This window comes from Pleurodeles waltl, chromosome 10, assembly GCF_031143425.1.
Source record: "Pleurodeles waltl isolate 20211129_DDA chromosome 10, aPleWal1.hap1.20221129, whole genome shotgun sequence".
Classification (NCBI taxonomy): Eukaryota; Metazoa; Chordata; class Amphibia; order Caudata; family Salamandridae; genus Pleurodeles; species Pleurodeles waltl.
In genome coordinates, this window is record NC_090449.1 from 242643699 (window position 1) to 242666696 (window position 22998).

The window sequence follows — 22998 nt, forward strand, 5'->3', positions numbered from 1 at the left end:
AAATGTTTCGCGAGTGCATTTCGGTCGCAAATTATCCAGACATACCACTGCAATTCGGTATTAGGAAAAGATGCCCTCTACACGCCCCTACCTAATACCGAATCGCAAACCTAAATTGCAATTCGGTAACAGGTTATTGAATCGCTATTTGGGCCTGGTACATGTGAAAATGCTTTTTTGTGTTCAAAACGAGCCAATTCTGCTAATCGGCCTCTTTCACGACTTCAAAAAAGTCTTTGTACATGTGATCCTTAGTTCTTATTTGCGGGTAGCTCTGTTTGCATTGCTCTAATGATTTCTAACTATAACTGTTACATCTTGTTAGTTCATTCATGGTACCTTGTCCATCCACTACCCATATTTAAATCCTCTCTACTACGCCATTGGATCATACCACCTGCTTCGAGGGCAACCAGGTGCTTATGATGTGGTGTCCTGCCACTCTGCTATCCAACTTCATACTCCCGGGTGTACAGTTACACCACGGTTTTCAGGAATTCAGCATAAGTGCAATGACTCTAAATGGCAACAACTTGCAAACCTGGTGGTTATCCAGAAACATGCCATAATTGCACCCTTTGAAGGCTTGGGCTGCACCTTAGTGGACACGTGGTGTTTATCCTGAATATGACTTCTAGAATCTTAAAAGGATTTGTTATAATTAATGTGCTACAACAAAAGGTCCATGGTGTAGATGTCTTCCCCTGGTATGGCTCCAAAGACTGTAAATGTGTGACTACAACAGCCATTGTTTTCCTTGGCCAAGTAGTGCTTTTACACATTTACTTTAATGAATCCAGTGTGATGCGGTGATAACATTACTGCAGTTGGGAGGTGCAATACTGAACTTGGGTTTATAATTTTTTGCTCTTAAATGTGGATTACTGCAGCACTCCAGTCAATCTAACTAACAAACTCTCATATCCGCAGCTCAAATTAACTCATAATAATACTAAAACTGTACTCATTATTAAATGATACTAATCCATCACTAATTCTTGTTGGGTTCCGAAGTAGCGTGCTACTCATCGAAAAGCGCTTCGACGCCTCGTCAGGGGTAGTAAGCGCTATATAAATAAGATTACAATACAATACAATACAATAAGCGTGCACTTGATTGGTGTTTGTAGAGCGCAGAATCTGTCAACTCGATGGCACTGAAGCACTCTCATTAATCACTTTCCAAACGGGTCTGAGGTTTTCATCTCAGACCAAAGCCTGCTTTGGCATGTTGCACGAAGAATTGGATGTACCTTTAAAATTCCTTCATGTTTTCAGCATGTTTGTGCCATTGGTTAGTTCCAGGCTCTTACAGGTGGGAACCTACCATGGTATTTCCACTAGACCATTACTGAATTTTTCCTACAATAATATACATATGAGGTACTCTGGTTACTGCACATTTCCCTTGTTTCCTTGGCCTTCGAAACCGGGGCCATTTTAGCCCCTGTCCCAGATTACAGACTGTAGTATTAGTCCTTGAATTAATGTCATGTAGTTCACTCGTATGTTTTCCTTCTGATTGTGTACTTTAGTGTTTGCTGCATTTACATACACTTCCCAGATTGTTTAAATCCACATCTATCCTGTTAATTACTTTAAATTTTAAACATTAACATTAGTAGCTTTATCAGACCTTTTGAACACGGGTACACTTGAGTGTCTCTTTCTGGTATCGGCCAAAATACATTTTAACTGTATATCAAAAGTAATGTCTGAAGTTAATGGTCAGAAAATCAAGCCTTCTGTAGCCTCCAAGTATGGCTAAACGCTGCATGAACGATTCAATGTAACAAGACTATCCCCACTCCTCTTATGTTCAGTAAATACAGGGGGAGCTTTGAGTGCCCCCTCCCCCCCCCCCCCACCCCTACCCCCCCAAAAGCTCTTGGTTCAGCCCTTTCTGTCATTAGCTGGAAATATTATCAATCGCATCTTGAATAAGACCAAGGGAGTATTGTTGTCTCACCGTCTTTCTATTGGCTGTCTGGATGTATCCTTCTGCCTCCAATTGAATGCATCAGGGACTGTTTTAGATCTGAAAAATACAGTCAAACATGACACATTTAGTAAGTGACGTCATACTGTCATGCAATAGACAAAGCATTATTTTTGTGCTACTGCTTCAGGGATTTTTACATTTTTTATTAACCTTCGAGAGCAAGTCTGCCACTAAAACAACCACCTGGTGGCGTCACTCCCCTGCGGCTGGACGGTTATTTTAGTCTCAGACTTTCATTAAGCACTGAATTAAAAAAAAAAATGATGTAGTAACTATAAATAGTTTTGTGTACAGCATGAAAGCAGGACATAAAATTTAGTTTTTTTGTTACTGCGTAAGTGCTTTTTTATTCTTTTTTCAGTTCTCGACTGTATGCTTGACAATAGTGTGGCCATCCTACCTCTCCTCTCTCCTACCTTTGCCCACATAGTAAGTGCAGCCAGAGACATCCTTTCCTCAGCCACGGAAATTAATCTTCTCTACCGCATCGCTGCCGCATCATTTCAGCATGCCTAGGAGCCCTGTTGTCGCAGTTGCTCTACAGCACCCCAGCAACTTATTTCTGCTGCTGAGAAACATTGACAGAGCCAAAGGGTGCGGCTTGTACATCACAGTAAAGGCCAGATCTCTTGCCTTTGCTAATGTTTGTTTGTACTTGTAGGAAAATGGCTCCCCCCTGTTGCAGTTACCCCCCACTTTTTGCCTGATATTGAGGCTGACTTGACTGAGAAGTGTGCTGGGACCCTGCTAACCAGGCCCCAGCACCAGTGCTCTTTCACTAAAAATGTACCATTGTTTCCACAATTGGCACAAACCGGGCACACAGATAAGCCGCTTGTAAACTGTACCAGTGGTACCAAGGGCCCTGTGACCAGGGAAGGTCCCTAAGAGCAGCAGCGTGTGTTGTGCCACCCTAAGGGACCCCTCACCTAACACATGCAAACTGCTAGCGCAGATAATGTGTGTGGGTGAGGCGGAAAAGCCAAAGTCACCATGGCATCCCCCTCAGAGTGCCATGCCCACAACCCACTGCCGTGGCATAGGTAGATCTGCCCTCTTGCAGGCCTTACAGCCCTAAGGCAGGGTGCACTATACCACAGGTGAGGGCATAGCTGCATGAGCACTATACCCATACAGTGTATATGTCCATTCTTAGACATTGTAAGTGCAGCGTAGCCATATTAAGTATATGGTCTGGCAGTTTGTCAGAACGAACTCCACAGTTCCATAATGGCTACATTGTATATTGGGAAGTTTGGTATCAAACCTCTCAGAATAATAAACCCCACACTGATGCCAGTGTTGGATTTATTAAAAAATTCACACAGAGAGCATCTTAGAGATGCCCCCTGTATTTTACCCAATCCTTTATTGGAGGACTGACTGGTCTGTGCCAGCCTGCCACTGAGATGAGTTTCTGACCCCATGGGGAGAGACCCTTTGTGCTCTCTGAGGCCAGAAACAAAGCCTGCACTGGGTGGAGGTGCTTCACACCTCCCCCCTGCAGGAACTGTAATACCTAGCAGTAAGCCTCAAAGGCTGAGGCTTTGTGTTACCATGCCCCAGGGCACCCCAGCTAGTGGAGATGCCCGCCCCCCCTGGACACAGCCCCCACTTTTGGCTGCAAGTCCGGAGGAGATAATGAGAAAAACAAGGAGTCATCCTCCAGCCCGGACAGCCCCTAAGGTGTCCTGAGCTGAGGTGACCCCTGCCTTAAAAAATCCTCCATCTTGCTTTAGAGGATTTCCCCCAAAAGGATTAGGGATGTGCCACCCTCGCCACAGGAAGGAGGGCCAAAGAAGGTGTAGCCACCCTCAAGGACAGTAGCCATTGGCTACTGCCCCCCAGACCTAAACACACCCCTAAATTGAGTATTTAGGGGCAACCCTGAAACCAGGACTTCAGATTCCTGATGACCTACAACAACAAGGACTGCTGACCTGAAAGCCTGGCAGAGACTATGGTGACGACAACTGCTTTGGCCCCAGCTATACCAGCCTGTCTCCAGACTCAAAGAACCTGCACAGCGATGCATCCAGCGGGACCAGCAACCTCTGAGGACTCAGAGGACTGCCCTGCAACCAAAGGACCAAGAAACTCCCGTGGACAGTGGCTCTGTCCAAAACAGCAACAAAGAAACCATCTTTAAAGGGACTGCAGCCTCACTCCAGAAGCGTGAGTCCCCAACACTCTGCACCCGACGTCCTCAGCTCGTGTCCAGAAGAACCAACACTGCAGAGAGGACCCCCAGGTGACTCCAACGACGTGGACACCCTGAGACGACCTCCCTACACTCCCACAGCGACGCCTGCAGAGAGAATCCAGAGGCTCCCCCTGACCGCAACTGCCCGATAACAAAGAACCAGACGCCTGGAGCAGTACTGCATCCGCAGCCCCCAGGCCCGAGAGAAACCAACTACCAGTGTAGGAGTGACCAGCAGGTGGCCCTCATCCTTGCGCAGTCGGTGGCTGGCCCGAGAAGCCCCCTTGTCCCCTGCTTGCATCGCCAGAGTGACCCCCGGGTCTCTCCATTGATTTCTACCCAAAACCCGACACCTACTTCACACACTGCACCCGGCCGCCCCAGTGCGGCTGAGGGTGTATTTTGTATGCCTGTTTGTGACCCCCCCCCCCCAAGTGCTCTACAAAAAACCCCTGGTCTGCTCCCCGAGGACGCAGGTACTTACCTGCTAGCAGACTGGAACCGGAGCACCCCTAGACTCCAAAGGCACCTATGTTATTTGGGCCCTACTTTGACCTCTGCACCTGACCGGCCCTGTGTTGCTGGTGCTGGGTGTGTGGGGTTAACTTGAACCCCCAACGGTGGGCTGCCTATGCCCCAGAGACTGAACTTGTAAGTGCTTTACTTACCTGAAAAAGTAACTATTGCTTACCTCCCCCAGGAACTGTTGATTTTTGAGCTGTCCACTTTTAAAATAGCTCATTGCCATGTTTGCCAAAACTGTGTACATTACTGTTTTAATTCAAAGTTACATATTTACCTATGCCAAGTACCTTACATTGTATGTACTTACTTGAATTCTGAATCTTCTGGTTCTAAAATAAATTAAGAAAATAATATTTTTCTATATAAAAACCTACTGGCCTGGGGTTGTCTTTGAGTGTGTGTTCCCATGTATTGCCTGTGTGTGTACAACAAATGCTTAACACTACCCTCTGATAAGCCTACTGCTCAATCACACTACCACAAAATAGAGCATTAGTATTATCTAATTTTGCCACTATCAACCTCTAAGAGAACCCTTGGACTCTGTGCACACTATCTCTCACTTTGAGTTAGTATATAAAGAGCCTACTTCCTACAGTACTTCACTGTTGCCTCCGGGCGGATTGTTGTAAGTTGAGAGCCAGGTACATGCAGGTGTCAATGGATTTTACTCTCAGTTTGCTCGGGTCTGTGTGCCCTGGGAAGCAGGACTGTTGGGCTATTCCCTCGAGAGAAGGCATGCTAAAGGAAAAGACCAAGCAGTGTGTGGACAGTAATGGGGTACACTCTGCTCTCTGTATTTGACAAACGAGGCGTGATCCCCGCCATATAAAGTACAATATATCCAGTTTGTAAAAATCAGTTATGGAGAGAAGTGTCCCTTGTTTGGTGCTGAAGTGCTCCCTAGATTACTTTACCTATGTCCAAGGATTATATATATAGTATGCAACGATGCAAATTAAGAGTACGTTTAATGTTCAAGATTAATAGAGATGTGACTTAAGGATCATTGTAACTTCAGGTATCCTTTCTCTAAGATAGTTATATTTATATCGCCCAAGGAAATAAACTGAATCCAATTTAATTTTTATTTCCAATAATTTTTTTTAAATGTTGTTCAGCTCACTTTTTGATACACCATGAGAACACATCTTTGGTGATTAATACTATTGCTTCCTTGGGGTATTCATGTTTAAATGCAACAACAAGGCAAACAAACTTCTTTGTAATGCTAAAGAGAACTGAAATAAAACAGTAACATGTTAATCCTTAAAAAAGGAAAAATATGCGATAGAACCCTATAGTGGTTGACGCATCACACACATTCAAATAACAATCATGATATATTCTCAGACCTTACGTTTCACATCTATTTCAGTTAGTACATTGACCTGAGTAGCAGATATTAAAATGTAATACCGTTATGAAAATCCACAGAAGCTCAGAGTGGTGGTTATATAGTTATATACTTCAACGTGTTCATCTTGCAAAATAAAAGTGTCAGTGCTTCAAGAATATAACTCAGAGAATTTAAATATTATATGAACATTTTATGTCATATTATGATTTAATAATGTGCCTCAGAGTATTCTCATCCAGAGTAAGAAATTGAATACAGATTCAGTACCAATTCGATTCTTGTGAGCATTTATATTGAGACTGCACTAGTAAAGAATATGCTTTCTTTTAGTTGATCATTTTTCGAATAAATAAATCAGATTTGGATTTTGGTTTCATATTATACAAGACTTATTTAAAGAATAGAACAATAGCTCTCTTTCTACATTCATATTGTGCTAATTTGCATTGAATATAGTGAACCAGAATAATGTGTTCAGTTCCTTGATCATTCATCCCTTTCTGAAATGGACATACTAATTTAAATCAGATTTGAATTGTGGTTCATATAATTTAAGTCTATTTAAAATACACAGCAATGGTTAACTATCTACAGTCCTACAGTCATATTGTGCTAACTTAGATTGATTATAGAAAAACATAATAGTTTTTTATGTTAACAGATCATTCTACCTTTTCTGAAATTAACCTGCCAATTTAAATTGTATTTGAATCTTGGTTTCATATCCTGTGCAACTATTTTAAAGAACAGAGCAATAGTGAACGATCTACAGTCAGAGCTGGCTAATATGGATTTAATATAGAAAAACAGAATAATATGTTCAGTTAATAGATTGTTCATTCCGTTCTGAAATTAACATGCCACGTTTTAAAGAAGTACAACAACATGACTTGTGTGAAGAATCAAATACATTACCATTGCCTCTTTTCTAAATTAACATACCTTAGGTCAAAATTAATGTTTGGTGTGGATTTCTGTTTCTAAAGTAATTCTGACATAAGGGGCCCTATTCACAAACTGTGTTTTGTAATACATTAAGTAGCACTACAGTAGTACTACTTAGGTACTACAAAATGCAATACACAAATCTGCGACAGGAGACCTTTTCAATAACAATAAAAATTGTTATGGTGGGCTATTATTTAACATTGTTGTAAAATTAATATTGATAAATGATGTATTATTATTTAACACAAATTTAATTTGATTAGTAAATGTGCTGTAACCTTTTATTTCTGCCCAAAAAAAGGTTGTGCCCAGAGAGAAATGTTATGTAGAAGATGGGAAAGGGGCAGGAGGGTCTTGCAAAAAGAAAAAGCAGAGGTGACAATCATTTTTAGAACACATTTGTCATTCCAAGTATTTTAAGCTCAAGCGGCATTTCAGGGTGCTCTAGAACCCAGTATATTGTGTTGTGTATCAAGCTATCTGTCACTTATAATAGGGTAAACCAGTTGCAAAACTATCTCAGAATAATAATTTCAAATATATGAAAACACTTCCTTTATCGTAACACATGATTTTTAATTATAGTGAAAGAAATTGAATATTAACCTCCTAGGTGTCTGATCGGCCGTTTACAGAGTGTTAAATATCCACTCCCTTATATCTAATGCATCTGAAGATTGTGGCAGTCAGATGAAAATGGCAACCTAAGGCTGATTCTATGGTATGGTATTTTGAAATAGAGCATCTATATGATTAATGGGCAGCCCATCCAGTATGGCCAATGCTAAAGGTGGTGTATCAAAGCTGACTCATATATATAAGGATTGTATGACTCACATCATCAGAATGACACTGCTGCTATCAATTTAAGACGAAGTCTTAGAATCAACTCTATGATTCTTAAGTCACAACCAGTGACAACTGAGATATAAAACAGTCTTTTCAGTATGGCCCTTACTGATGATGACGTTCTGCATACGATTCTATGGTTCTCTGAATTTAATTGGTACAATTACTTGATAATCGTAGCAACCCTAACAGTCACGGCTGTCATTTTTATGTGACCAATGATTAATCCAAATCATATAGAAATTCTTTACGTAAAAAGTCATTATTGTCAATAAATATTTTATATTAAATTCTTGATCAATTCTTTGGTTAGTTGTATATCTGATCATACTTTGAGGAACATTAGAACAGAATCATATCCTGCTCCTGCCTGTCCCAAGATCTTAATGATTCCTTTCTCCGGTACTCCAAACAGAGCTGCCAATAGAGTTGCCAGGTACCTCAAGGACAGCCCAAAATAAAGATGATACGCTTTATAGCACTGCCGCGGTTGTCCATAACCAATCTTCATTGTTTACAAATTAATTCATAGACAAAATGTGTGGTATTTTCATGAAATTTCTCTTTTGGTTACAAGTGTTTATAACCAGTTAAGAATGTTAAAAGGGTGACTCATTTGTAAACATTTATTTGAGATACAAAAGTGTTTTCATCCGTTTCATCTTTCCTATTTGACTTTTTTTTTCACTACTTGGCTGCAGGGGAGGGGGGGGTAGGTGTTAAAAGATTTTCAGGATACTAATGATTTTCCGACTTCACAAACACCTCTACTCTGTGTGTTTAACATCCAAGGCAGAAATCTGCAGGGGGTGAAGTGTGAGGGTCTTATTTGAAATTTCGGCAGACTTCAATACAAATGTCTCACTTTAAGGACCATCAACATCCATCATTTTTTCAAGTCACATTCTGCCTGGGAGCAGCTCATGACGAACACTTTGCTGGCAATACCTTTGAAACAGACACCAGCCTTGACACTTCACAAGTGATTTTGAGATCAACTGTGATTTAGAGGGAGGATTTTTACTTTTTAAACTACATATGTACATTATATGTGTGCACAGTAAGTCAGATTTATATGTCTATTTGAGTATATAGGCAAATTAACCATTAAAGTTATCTTACAGCTGTTATCTTTAACATGTTGGGTCCGCATCGCTCCAGCAGGTGCCTTATTTTAAAACATGGTGTGTATGTGACCGCATAATTAAGCCAAAATGATGTACTATCTACTTTGTCCATTTTGCCAATTTCTTTAGGGGCAGAGTTGTTTTTAAATAAATGTAAACGTTGACAGAGTCCACCCAATTTATGTTGCCACTCGTTTTACTACCCGCCTTCCCACCTCCCGGCCAATTTATGGGACCCCATAGTAAATGTTGCACCACCAGGGCATAATTCTCTCTGAACAGTCTTTTTAATTGAGATTGAAATGCGTTGTCCCTTTAAAACTTCCTCTCTCCCAGCCACATTTGCAACCAGTCTGGCCAAAGCTCGGGTCAGCTTTTTATGGGTTTTCAAGCGTAGGAGTTTAGGAAAAAAAACACATAGTCCAGGAGCCAAGGGGAGGTATGATTACCGAGGATTGGTTGGGTGAAGCCTTATCATGGGTTTTCTTAGAACTTCTCAGTATACATTGGTTGTTGAGCTTTGGATACTCTACTACGGCTTGCCATTGGTTGAGGAAAAGCTTGCCAGTTGTTCATTGGCTGCTTTGCGATGTCACTGAGCGTGCACGTGCCCCTGTACTGAGTCTGTCCTGCCTTTTGTCAGTGGGCGGGGCTCCCTGGCTCGATCCTGAGTGACTATCACCGTCCCACTCATTCAGCCTGAGTCTGGGTCTGTGGCAACGAGAAGACCACGGTGCTCGTTAGGCGCAGCTCAGTGCGAGTGAACCGACTCTGCGGCAAGACAGTCCGAATCTGTCAGGATAGCAGCTCCGCCCCCACAACCTTCTTCGAGCCGATCCCGCAACGAGGGCGGTGAGTTTGACGTACTGTGCTGTCCCTCTGCAGCTAGCGCTGCGGGACGGGGCTCCACAGAGCTCCGTGGGGGCGGGACTGCCTCTGCAACCACGAAAAGCTTGCGGTTTACCCCCTTTAGAAAGCGGCGCACCAACCACGCAAGTGGCCCTGTGACATTCCACTGAAATGCACTGCACCTTCTCTTTGGGAACGTAACCTTTTTTTTGTTCAACTTTAGGCTCTTTGTGCATTCTCCAACCCTGATAAAGTAACATAAATCCTTTTATTTTAACATATATTGTTTAGTTGTGTGACTAGCTTTGCGGCCACTGCGGTGTTCGTCTTTTGAATGGATTTGAGATGCCAACGCGGAAGTGTCTACAGTTCTGCCTGATGGATGTTGCTGACAGTTAAATAGCGCCTGCTACCCGCGGCGAAGCGCTGTAGCGTTCTGCAGACGGGCTCTGAAATAAGTAGGCCTTGCATTGTGTTGAACTTCCTTAGTTGCATTGAAATATACGCCACATAAACTCTGCTCCCCCGCAGCCCTCCTGCTTCCCTCGGGGCGGCTTTGCATGCACACATCGGAACCACTGCCACATCAGGCAGTATTTTCCTTTCCTAGCCGACTAGCTCCTTTCTGCAGAGGGAGATCTCCTGCCAGGGATGGCGATGTTTCGGTGCCAGACTGATCTACAGCATGCCAAGTGTTGAGCACACAGCGTTCCCATGCAGGGATCCAGGACACTTCACCCAGCCACAGAGGTTCTCCTCCTGTTTTGCAGCTGCTGTTGTATTCAGATTAACTCCAAGCTTGCCTTGCCTCTTTAAAAACACTTGTTCCTATGTATTCTGTAATGTAATATAATCGAAATCCATACATCCATCAGAGGTATTTGACAAATACCGCATGCATGTGTTGGGTAACTGCATTCGATATTCGTGATTTTACATTTTAGAGGCACACTGCACCAAGTGTTCGGTGCAGCTTGGCGGGCTATCATGTGCCGGGGTTAAACCCCCGAGATCACAGCCTGCTCAGCAGTCTCTGGTTAACAGACCTCGTGCAGCATTGTCAGGATCGCTTCACATGCGCAGCCTACAGGGGGCTGGGCTCTGCATCTGCGCATTGCATTCGTGGAAGATTAGCTTGCGACGCCTTGTCAATATAGTAATAATGAAACAAGCTGTGACGCATATTCATTTTGGATCCACTAATAACAGAAGTGTGGTCGGTCCATCTGGATAGTCTACCCTCCTGAAAGGGAACCTCTCCCACCTAACCCCTGCAGCCAGCGGCAGCTCTTCGTAACCGTGTGGGCTGCTGTGATGCAATGCATGTTGTTTTGATCACGTGATCAGATCCTGCTTTGTACAACATCGCGAGCAAAGGTGGGCGTGGCTTTCATTTTAAGCATTTGTTTACTACCAGTTAGCGTACCATTTTTTACTGTGGTTCCCCTACTGTTTGTGTGAATAGCTGAAATGGCCAGTTCTTTTTCACGTTGTACATTGGATTCGCTGGTTATTTCTTTATTAATACTTGAAATGCAATCACTAGTGTTAAATACAATGATAATTAATTGTGTTCGTCGTTGAGTATTAACAACACACCATTGATCCTATTTCGGTGTTGCACCCCAAACTGTATTTGCTTTTGGAAAAATACAAGTTATTATCCCACTCGAAGGTATTCGTGTTATAAGTATCGACAGATTGAAAGTGGAGTCAAGTCACGGCAGTGATTTATATCTGTCTCCTTCTGCGTTACTCATGTCCACCCACTGAGCAGTGACATAGCAGCTTTCTTACTGCACTTATAGTGCTATGCTCTGTCATCCATGCAGACAAAAAGATTTCACGCGTTGACCCTATTTTACCTGACTCATTCTTAACAGCCTCATAAGCGCCCACCTAGAGCTTGCTCTCCCTCAGCCACCCCACATCGTAGCTATCACACTCTGCAGAACGTGCACAACCCATGCCACGCACCACACAACATCTACAACGCCCTACGCATCCACGAGGCATGCTCTGTACTCCTTCACTTGTACCCTGCCTACCCTCAGCCATTCTCTGCCGTGTGCAGCAGGCCCCAGCCACATAGCAGGTATGATCCCCTCTGTGCTCATTCTCGACCAAGCCCTGCCCTACCCTCTTTCACACTGGCTTCACTGTCCGACTTCAGCCTAAGCCGTGATACGTTCTGCACGCCCCCTGCCAAGCTGCACATAGCCTTGTCTACAGTTGCACACGCTTGGCCATGCCCTGCAAAATATTGCCTTGCAGGCCCATGGCGATGATAAGCTCCATGTACTGTACATGTCTCTTTCACTGCACATTTTAAGTCAATATGCACACCTGAATTTTGCAGTCGGTGAGCGAAAAAGAGCAGTTGCGCGCATCCTCATTCATACTACTCGCTGGCTGCGCTCTGCAGTGGCCCTCCCTGCACACCACCATCTATCAGCATTCATGCCCGCGCTCTTTCAGTGCGTTTTTTCATCCTACAATCTACATAACTTTTGCGCATCTTGCATAGCCTCAGCCATGCTTTAATCCGACCGTTGCTTATTAGATGGGAACTGCAAGGGAATGTAGGCGGAAGCACATGAGCCAGTGCGGCTAGCAGTTCAGTAGCCTGTGGCCCGAGGTCTCTTGATGATTGTGAACCCTGAAAATATCAGGGACAATGCAAACGTATACCCTTCAGGCTCCTCTTTGAGGCTCAACTTTAGTGGCGTCTGTGTGTAGAGATATATAGTATAGTAGTACATCTTGCTCAGTTCAGTTCGAGTCATCACTGGGAAGGAAGATGCACTGCACAGTACGATCTCGGGTGCACGAGGTGTAATAACCACAGCTTACAGTTTTCAAGGGGTTTCCTTGGGCTGGAGGGAAGATGTGTTGTTGACAGAGTGGCATGTGGTGTTTATCAACTCCTCCTTAGGCGTTTCTCACCATAATGGCCAACCCAAAATGTAATACATTAATCATCCTTATAGGCAAAAGCAATGCTATGCTTAGACTGGAACATCGACAAATGGGTTTAGGACCAGACTATCGTAAGCAAACTATCATCTCACAGAACTGTCTTATTCTAAATGCCGTTTACAAAAATATCTCTTCATTAACATTTAATGGGACTATATTTTTGTAATCGATATTTAGGACACAATATGTCTGTCAGACGATATTCTTGGTACCACTATTCGGATACACACCTCGGTAAATGCATATAAATTCTCTGGTAATATCCGTTGTCTATTAATGCAGGTGTCCAGACCATCTGTATCATTTACTGAACGATTGAAAGTTTCAATTTTTCAGAGGATTACATTCAGGCCGAGTACAATCTAATCATGAAAAGTGATGGCCACTTTATATTGGGCTGCATTAGTACCACCCAGTATTTGGCAAACCTAATTCCCTAGATCCAAAGAACATTTGCATGTCTGTCCTACAGGCTAAAGTAATCGTAGCATCCTGTAGAAATTTCTCCATTAAAAAAAACAACAACATGGTGTACTACCCGTATTCTTATCTTTTTTGTTTTGAAATAGAAACAAACCAATAAAAAACACTTTGGACCCTATCACTGTCAGAAGTTATATCGCCCCAGGGTAAAGCTATATCTCCCTGATGAGGCCTAACCAGCCCTAAACCTGCCTGGGGTTGTTTGTGGTTCCTGCTCGAGGGGTCCTCTTCTGGCAGTTCAGGAAAGGCAGTTGCCACAAGGAGCAGGGTCGGTAGTGGTTTGCATAAGACTGGAGTCGTACAGTGAGTTAAAAACAATGGGTTGGTGCTACCTAAAGCAATTGCCAGTGCTTGTGACTATTTGTTAGCATTTCTCCCATCACTTTTTACTACCAACATTTGATCTTGACTTGATTCCTTTTTTATCTTCCATTTCGTTGGTAGACTTCAGCACGACCCAAATAAAACAAGATTGCCTTTACTTCTGTCCGCATACACGGGATATATAGTAAGCGTGTGGCTGCTGTGTTGTCTTTTATTAAAAAGCCACATTTGCGTGGCCATGACACACCAAGAATTTGATGACACAAACATGATCCAAGAGAAGACCTGATGCATGGCAGTTGTTTGTATTAACACAATAATTAAAAATTTAAACATTGGGGGCAAAGAGAAACTCAGTGCAGTGTGATAACATTCCAGCTATCATGGTATCGGCGTGGAGGGATCAGGCTCACCTGCAACTTTAGGAACAACTTTTTCCATGTAGAGGATAGTAAAAGCAGGAAGCACCATCTTTTGGTAATTTTTTATTGTTGTTATTGGTACTGTTGAATAGCTTCTGTGTAGTGCCCATTCTTCCATTAGCAAGGCATCGCAGTGCCTTTTGTTAGTCTAGGGCAGTGGTCTCCAAACTTTTTAACACCCCCTCCCCCCCCCTCCCCAAGTTGAAAAATATTGGGGCCCCCGTCAGAAGTTTTCACAATTATTTTTGAAAGATGGCACTGTTTAAATATGTCTAAACCTATTTAAACATTGCAGTTAAGTACTGTTACCTTTTAAAAAATGCAATAACATGCTTCTGCTTAAAAGAAAGGCCTATTATCTATATAATGCTTCTTTTCGCCAGAGTCTGGTTCCCCCCCCCCCCCCCCCCCCCGGGATCACTTGAGGCCCCCCAGTTTGAAGACCTCTGGTCTAGGGTGTAACTTTACAACTATTTCAATTGCTGGCTGGTGCCTGATTCAGTTTTGTCAAGATGTGAGGTCTGGATAATAACTGTCATTTTTAATGAGTTGTACGTTTTTAGGTCGAGCGCGCAAGCGCTTTGACCTGTTCTAAGTATTGTGGGCTTTTAACCACACTCATTACACATCCGTCACTTTCACTTGTCCATGGGCTTTCCTTTTAAAAATCACTTGATGTCATTGGTAAATGCTTTATGTTTGTCTCGCCTTGAGGCTGTTTTTGTCCCGCCTTGCAGACTTCCCCGGTTACATGGATTATTGCACGATTACCGATATACTTCAGTGTGAGCAAACTATTTTTTTCTTTTGTCTCTCCCCTTCTTACTGCCTGGCGGCCATGGCTCTCACAGTGCAAACAGGCACAAAGCATGAACTCGATTGGCGGTATTGGAGCAATGGTTACATTGTTCACAGTTTGCCAACCAGAGTCATTTCTTGTGACGCTCTCCATAAAACACTTGAAATTGGTAAATGCTTTACATAAAGCAGAAATCCTCAAAGCGAAAGCGGCTCTCCCAGCACAGTGGGAGAGCCGATACTACAATATTCACTGCACTCAGGAAACTCGCCCCCATAATGCTTTGCAGGGCATTACTTTTATAAAACACTTCTGCTCATAACTCAGCCTGTGGTGGTCCTAGGGCAATGGGACCACCATCAAAACTTTCAGCACGGCACACTCTTTCTGTCTAGTTCATCTATGGGTTCCCACATTAGGTTAATGGGTAGCCCAAAAATTAACCCCTCCCACCAGTCAATGTCTTTTTAAGCTCTCATAACTGGAACTTTTGTTTTACACCTGAGAGTTGCTTGTGTTTTAAGGGACTTGATTGTAATATCATTGCAGTAGCCCTGCTATTCCTGAAAATGTGTAATGTACTAAGCCCTTTAGGAGCTAAATATATTGTTACAGTGCATTACTTGCCATTTTCTTTTTGTGTGGTTCTGCTCTCCAGGGGCTAACTATATAGTTACACGACCATGTTTCTCTCAACTGCTATTTTCATTGTGGTGTCCTCAAGGGGCTGTTCCAAGCATTACAGTAATAGCAACATACTAAAATATTTGTGGAACGGAAACTTGCCCCATAATGCTTTGCATGGCATTACTTAAAAAAAAGATTTTTGCTCATAACTCAGCCTGTGGTGCTCTTAGGACAATGGGACCACCTTCAAAACAATAACCACAGTGTGCTCTTTCTGTTTAAATCATCTCTGGGTCCCCACACTATGTTAGTGGGGTCTCCAAACAATAACCCTTACAACCAATCATTATCTTTTTAATTTCTCTCATGACTGGAGCTTTTGTTTTAAAGCTGGGAGAAGTTATGTTTTATGGGTGTTGTTTGTAATATCATTGCAATAGGCCTGCTAGCCTTGAAAATGTGTAATGCACTATGCCCTTTAGGGACTACATATATGGCTAAAGTGCATTACTTTCTCCCATTCTTTTTTCATGTGGTTATGCTCTCTAAGGGCTGACTGTATGGTTACAGGACTGTGTTTCTTCCAAATGCTATTTTTGTTGTGGTATTCACTAGGGGCTATCCTGATTTGCGTCATAAAAACTTGCCCCATAATACTTTGCAGGGCATTACTTTTACAAAACATTTTTGCTCATAACTCATCCTGTGCAGATCCTAGGACAATGGAACCACCTTCAAAACACTCTTTCTGTCTACATCATCTCTGGGTCCCCAAACTAGGTTAGTGAGGACCCCCAAATAATAACCCCTCCCATCATTCAGTGTCTTTTAAGCTTTCTCGTGGCTATAACTTTTGTTTTGCTGCTGGCAGAAGTTTTGTTTTAAAGGCCTTGCTTGTATTATCATTGCAACAGGCCTGCTATCCATAAAATGCCCTCTTGGGGCTAAGCATATGTTTACTCTGCATTACTTTCTCCTGTTTTTTTCATGGGGTTATGTCCTTTAGGGGCTAACAACATGGTTACATGACTATTTCTTACATTGATATTTTTGTTATAGTGCCATCTAAGTAAGGGCTGTTTTGGGCATTACAGTATAATGCCAAACCGTTATTTCTGATAAAGTTTTATATGATAATTGGATATTCTTCCCTTATTACGGTTATGACCATGATTCAGGCCAACTTAACGTCCTTAATACACTATGACTATATGAACACTCTTGATATGTTTGAGTGCCCCTTCTAGTTTATTTCTCCTCTGTGGTTGTCTTGTGTCTTTTATGGGGGGAATTGTTAGCCAGCCAACAACTCTGATGGTGTAGTGGTGAAAGTGTATTCTTTTGGAATTAGCTTGGCAGATAGAGGAAGAAGGTAAATGGAAGTACTTTAGTTATATGCAAGGCCACTGGAATTATGTGGCAGGAAAAGACGAAATTATGAGGCAGGGTTGACCAGTTTATGTGGCAAGAAAAGTCCAGTTATGAATTTACAATACCAATAGCTCTAACTCAAGCAAATGCAAAACCTTTTTCATTGCAAATGCTTTTTTTTTTGTGTGTGACCTGAGGACTGCATCCAATGCTTACAAATGTCCTCTGTTGGTATTGGCTCCTGTTGTCGGGCAACTTCACATGTGTGGGAAGTATCTGATGATGAGATTGGTGCTGGAAGCCTAAATGTCTAGTTAAATGTATGTTCAGACTGTGTAGGGGGGCATGTTCCGAGATCTATAGTGGTGTGTTCTCTTGTAAGTTAGTGTAAGGCATGTCTTGATGTGCAGCGCTCTTCGAGCACGTTGATACACACATAAAAGCATATTGGCTGTGGTGGATGGCAGTCGCGGCTCGCAGGGATTAAAAGGGAGTGGAGGCCCGCGCTTTGCTGGAGGGAATAATATTAAAATGAAAAGTAAAAAGAAAAATTTACCTGCTAGCCGTGTCGTGCCACTCCTCCATCCCCTCAGCAGGCACAGGCTCCCAGCCTGCCCTCGGCCAATCCAAATGCTGCTTTCATGCTGCTGGCAACTTAAAAGAGGCATTTGGATTGGCTGCAGCAGCACCCTGGCAGGGTGCTCCGAGGCAGAATGAGAGCCTCTGCCTGCTCTCTCTAACCTGGCAACACAGTGCCGGGTTGGAGAGAGCCCTGTGCGCAAGTGTTCGGCTGGCCCGAAACAGCCAGTCAAACATACCTGCATTCTGAGAGGGAGTGCTGTGCCCTCCCTCTCCGTCTCCGTCCTCCCCCATGGCCTGCCCCTTTTACAATAAAACCATAATAAACATTGTTTATTATGGTTTTATTGTAAAAGGTATTCAGCTGTTGCTTCTGGTGGGGGGGCAACCCTTCTCTGCCATAGCCGAGAAGCCGCCGCTGGTGGATGGGTGTGCGATGTTCTGTCTAGTGCTTTCAGAGGTTGTGTGTGTGACAAAGGACGAGCTGTCAGGTGTATGTGCTTCTGTTGGTATACTGAAACATAGCCATGCAGTATTGAAAAATTGAGAAAAAATGTGGAGAACACATAAGAGTTGTGCGGAGGGTGAGCAGTAAAATGTTCTGATTGGATGGTTGGGCTTGCTGAGCACCTGTCCTTAAAGAGTCTGATTTAGTGTTTGGGTGTAATAAGAAATATTACAATTCCCGGAGGAGGTGCAAATCCAGTAGAGAGTCCAACATGGAAATTTCCTCCTCTAAACTATCAATATGTCTGCTGTAGTCTCTTCCGGCATTAGCCCTTGCTCAACAAACAACGCGATATTCAGGTGCCACCTAATTCTTGAGTAATATCGATTCCCTCTATTTTGTTTCAGTTTTAATTTGTAGCCGCGGCTACTTCCTGTTAGCGAATGACTATTCAGAAAAGAGGCGTTTTCTAGGAAGAACTCTTTGTTGCATATTAATGTGGAATTGCAACATCAGATAATTGGCTTTCTGCTGACTCGCCTAATCAGAATATTATCTGTTGGTGACATGGATAGATGTTCCCGATGCCCAGGTCTCCTGCCTTTTTTCCTGTTCTGCTAAGAGATGTGTTTCCTTTAAACAAGATGCCGTGCATGAAATGCGGCTGCGATGAACTGTGTGGTTTGACAGGGTGTAACACACACTTGTGTTCAGTTAAAATAGCAATGGCTATTTAACATTTTTTTAAAATTTCAAGTAGAAAGTAAGAATGTGTTCATATTAAAGCTAAATGCATAAAAAACGTATCACCTACCTTTTAGCTATGGCATATTACTTTAAAGAGAAACAAAACATAAACAACTTTTATTGGGACTTTTAAAAAATAGTATAATTACGTTTGCTAGTTTAGTAACAGAGGATACACAAAGCATAGCTTTCCCTGTCACCTCAACTTAACAAGCATTGACATAGCTAATAAGTCTCACCTTTAGGACCTTATAAGCGTTCAGCCATGCAGCACATTATCCTGGGTGCTGTGCTGCCAGGGATTGAAGAGCTATACAATTGCTACACACAACCCTAAAAAATGCCAGTTGTCTTGGAGAAAGGATGTGTCATAACATTTAGAGCTGCCGACTTTGGAACTGGGAAGCCAGGTTCAGGTCTCAGTGTCAGCTCTCCCTTGCAGGTTGAAAAAACAGAAACTAGAAAACGTACGTTTCAATCCAGGAAGCAGTTGATTGAAAATGTACAAAACATAAGCATGGTTTAGAGCTGCAGGGGCTCCAAAAGCCTATCTGGAATTACAGTTTGTTTACACATGCATACACAGCTACATTCTGGTTGGCAAATGGCGTCAGCTGAGTGCGTTTCCCCGGACACAAGCCAAGTTACCTGACACAAGCCATTGCGGAAACAGAGCAGAACACAAACAGGTAACAACAAAATAACCAGAGGCAAAAGAAAAAAGTAGTGCAACGACACTAACCTATATGGGCGATCGTACAATAATCCATGTAACCGGGTCAGTCGTCTCAAGGGCGGAAACAAAACAGCCGAAAGGCGGGACAAAAGAAAAGCATTTATCAAAGAAACCAAAGGAATTTCAAAAGGTAGGCCAAGTAACAAATGAGAGTGATGGGTGTGGTGAAAGCCCACAGAAGTAGATTACAGCATGTCGAGAGAAAGCGAATGCGCACTACCGACGCCCGACCTAAAAAGCATCATCAAAGCCTTTAGGTCTAGTTTGAATGTGCTAAAACACTTTTTAAAGCGAAACACATTGGAAGGCGTCATCAGGAGCAGAGAAGGCTATGGTTATAAAGTAGTTCCTCATGCAGTAAGCACCAGAGTGGAGGTGGAAGAATACACCAAACAGCCAATTGCATTAAGGAAAAGATATTTCTCCAATGGGGAGAGCCAAGATGTGATTGACAGAATCACAAGCAAGTTGTTGAAAGTGACTGGTCAAAGAAAGAGAATAGTTGAGATGGGCAGGCTCAAGGCCCACTCTATGTGTATTTGTTACTCATCTGACCATGTTTAATACCTCCACTTGCAAGTATAAGAACACAAGGGGTAATACAGACACAAGGAGGCACACGTAGTAAAAGAAATCTGAGTTGTATGATAAAATAAGTCATATATAATCAAGCACAATTTTTTGATTTTTTTTAACAAAAGGAAAGTAATACTGTGTAATTGTGGCCATACATCTCTTCAGTTGTTCAAATTTGCATATCGTATATTATCTTTCAGAAGCAGTCGGTGCCATAAAGGATATAGTGGATGTAAGCAAACGAGAAAGGGGCTCTATAGTTGTATTCAAAAGAAACAGTATGAACCAAAAGCAGAAATAAACAATACACGGCTTTCCAGCCCACCATCCAAACCCCAACTTGTCATCAGCTCAGCTAAAAATGTAAGAGGACCTGTGAATGGATAAAGAGAGGGAGAACAAAAAAGAGTGAGACAGGGTAGATGGGGTCGATATGAATCGCAAGACAATTGAGGAAATAGAGGACCTATTACAACGTACAGTGACATCTGTGTGGAACATTAGCGATCCAGCCAAACAGGATCTTTTATTTTACTGATAACTACTAGATTTCGTCCCAGTTGGACTTAAAAGTTTCCAGTATGCCATCCCAAACTAAGGCTATAAGCTGTTTCCGGAGACAATATTATTCTCTCAGATAGGCATAACCTTTGGCTGTACCCCAGTGTATAACCTCGTCCTGCCAGCTGGATGTGAGGGGGCCCGGGGACTTCCAGCATCTGGTGATCTCACGTTTAGCTAGGAGTAGCGTGAGGTCCACAAAGCGCATCATGGTTTTAGATCAGTGGTTCCCAACCTTTTGAATTCTGTGGACCCCCACTTTTTCATTATTGGAACCCAGGGACCCCCACTGAATCATTATTAGAATCCGGGGACCCCCCTCTGAGTCATTACTGAAAGCTGGGGACCTAATCTGTTAATATTATTTAATTTTCTCCTCAGCAGTCACGGACCCCCTGAGGAGGCTTTGCGGCCCCCCAGGGGTCCCCGGACCACAGGTTGGGAACCACTGTTTTAGAATATTTGAGATGGGGATATACACCCAGGAGACAGGGCTCTACAGTATTCCAGTGGGGAATGCCGGCAAGTTCGGCAAAAGCAGTGTGAACATCAGCCCAGAAGGGTGTCCAGGAGGGACAGGCCCGGAGCGTGGGTGATACATCTGCAGGGTCTGCCTGGCATTGGGGCAGTTCGAGGAAGCTGCGGAGAAAAATGTGTGTAGCTTCGAAGGAGTCAACTAGGAGTGAACATTGGATAAATTTAAATCATCAATTACTGGGAATCATACTAGGATATTCATTTAGAAAGCGCCATTCCTTATCATTTATGGCATAGTCCGGTATAATACAATAATCCCACATCCTTTATTATTTCAATCATTAGTGTTATCACAAGCGCTTCTTAGTAACGGACTGGCTTAAACAGTAGAGAGAAAAAAATAATACACTATTTGCAAATCCGAAATCATTAATCCATACAGTTTTAAAAAAAATTGTTTTTTAAGATTTCCTGTTCCTAAGTAAATTTCTTCTGTTCACCAATCCAAAGCTCTGTTTACCTCTGAGCTGTGAGGTATCTGAACCTCAGTAGATTTTGAAGTCAGGTACACCACTGCTAAAGGCGATGAGCCCATCGATAGACTGGAATTCTACTATGGGCCTCAAAATCTTTCACTTCCGGGCAGAAAGAACACTTTCGGCTCACGGTTGCTTGGCCAGCACACACGAGAATCTTAAAAACGTAAACGTAGTCTGTAAAGTTGCTCAGTTTTAATCTTTCTAAATGTTCTTTGTTTATATTCAGTTCTGCAGATTTAGATCTTTGTTGGGTTACTTGCTGTTGTCAAACCATTTCCCGTCATAAATGTTTGGAATGGCTTAAAGTAGATGGCTCGGAGAGATGCACGATTGTTGCTGATACACCCAGGGATCTCCAGGTCACGGTTTCTAAACCCAGCAGGTCTGACTCAGCATTCCATCCTTCCGAGGTCGGTAAATTTAGTAACATTAAATTGGGTAATGGCAGCACCTGTTAGTCGCAGGGCTAAGAAATGGCAGTAGTGCGATATAAGTGCCAAATTGAATGCAAGTTATTTTTTGAGCAGGTTTCTACATGAGAAAAGGCAACTGCTATGATTTTATTGTGCACACAGATTTATTTTATGTTTCCTTTCCCTTTTCTACCGCCAAGCACAGAGTCTGAAGCAGTTAATTTAGAGCAATTACCCAATGCGTAGTGCAATTTCATGTTTAAAAGACAGAGCCTTTGGCTGTAAAAGATCCTTCTGGCAGTTCATTGTGAGGCCTGCTTGTGAGGAGTCTCAGACAGACAAACATCAGGACAATAAACCTGTTTAAGGCCAGAGTCTCACTCAAAGTCCGCGCACTGTGCATTGTTTCGTCAGTCACTGACCTAAAGGACTCATTAAGGCTTATAGGGGTGCACAGGAGGACAGGCAAACACTGCTTTGGAAATGTTTGCCTCGGTAACAGCAGCCACGTGTCTGGATTGAGCATATACAATGGAGAAGATGAGTTTGTATTGTAAAGATTAGTGTTTGTTAAGTGATAAAGCTTTTAAGTTTGCAAGCAGATTGAAAGGTTATGTTGGAATTAGAAGTAAGCACTGGCTGATCATTGGAAGATGAGAAAGTTACCGGTTACCACAGTTCCCCAGCATGGTACATTTCATATATTCACCCATACTTTAAATAATTCTGTAACAGAACTTGGAATCATTGGTACCTTTTTCACATACAGTAGCCTATCAACCCTGCGCAGATCTTTATAACTTCCACAAATAAAGTGTGTAGCCTTCCCCACCGCCATTCTTCAGACAATCTAGGCCTAGCGTGCTTAAAGTGTTGTTCCTTTTCCATCACCAAGGAGGAGGTGATTCTGCTGCCGAGATCTATAGTACCATGCAAGTGACTTTGGGCCATATGTACAAACACTTTTTCCCATAGACACAGAATGGGTAAAAACCTTTGCTGCATCTGGCCCTTTGTTCTTCCAGCATTAATTCATGCTAAGATTCATGTGGTT

At 42.8% G+C, this 22998-nt stretch overlaps 1 protein-coding gene across 8 annotated transcripts in view; it reads left to right on the forward strand.

The window, feature by feature from the left end:
• Positions 1 to 9655: 9655 nt before the first annotated feature.
• The window catches only part of EEF2K (eukaryotic elongation factor 2 kinase), a 199976-nt gene continuing 186633 nt past the window's right edge, over positions 9656 to 22998 (forward strand). For 4 of the 8 annotated variants that reach the window (XM_069210295.1, XM_069210298.1, XM_069210300.1 and 1 more), the window contains exon 1: positions 9716 to 9866. The gene's annotated coding sequence lies outside the window, so the exon portion shown is untranslated. Of the gene's footprint in view, positions 9867 to 22998 lie in introns of all 8 variants that reach the window. The other 4 variants (XM_069210301.1, XM_069210302.1, XM_069210299.1 and 1 more) reach the window with 3 other exon arrangements.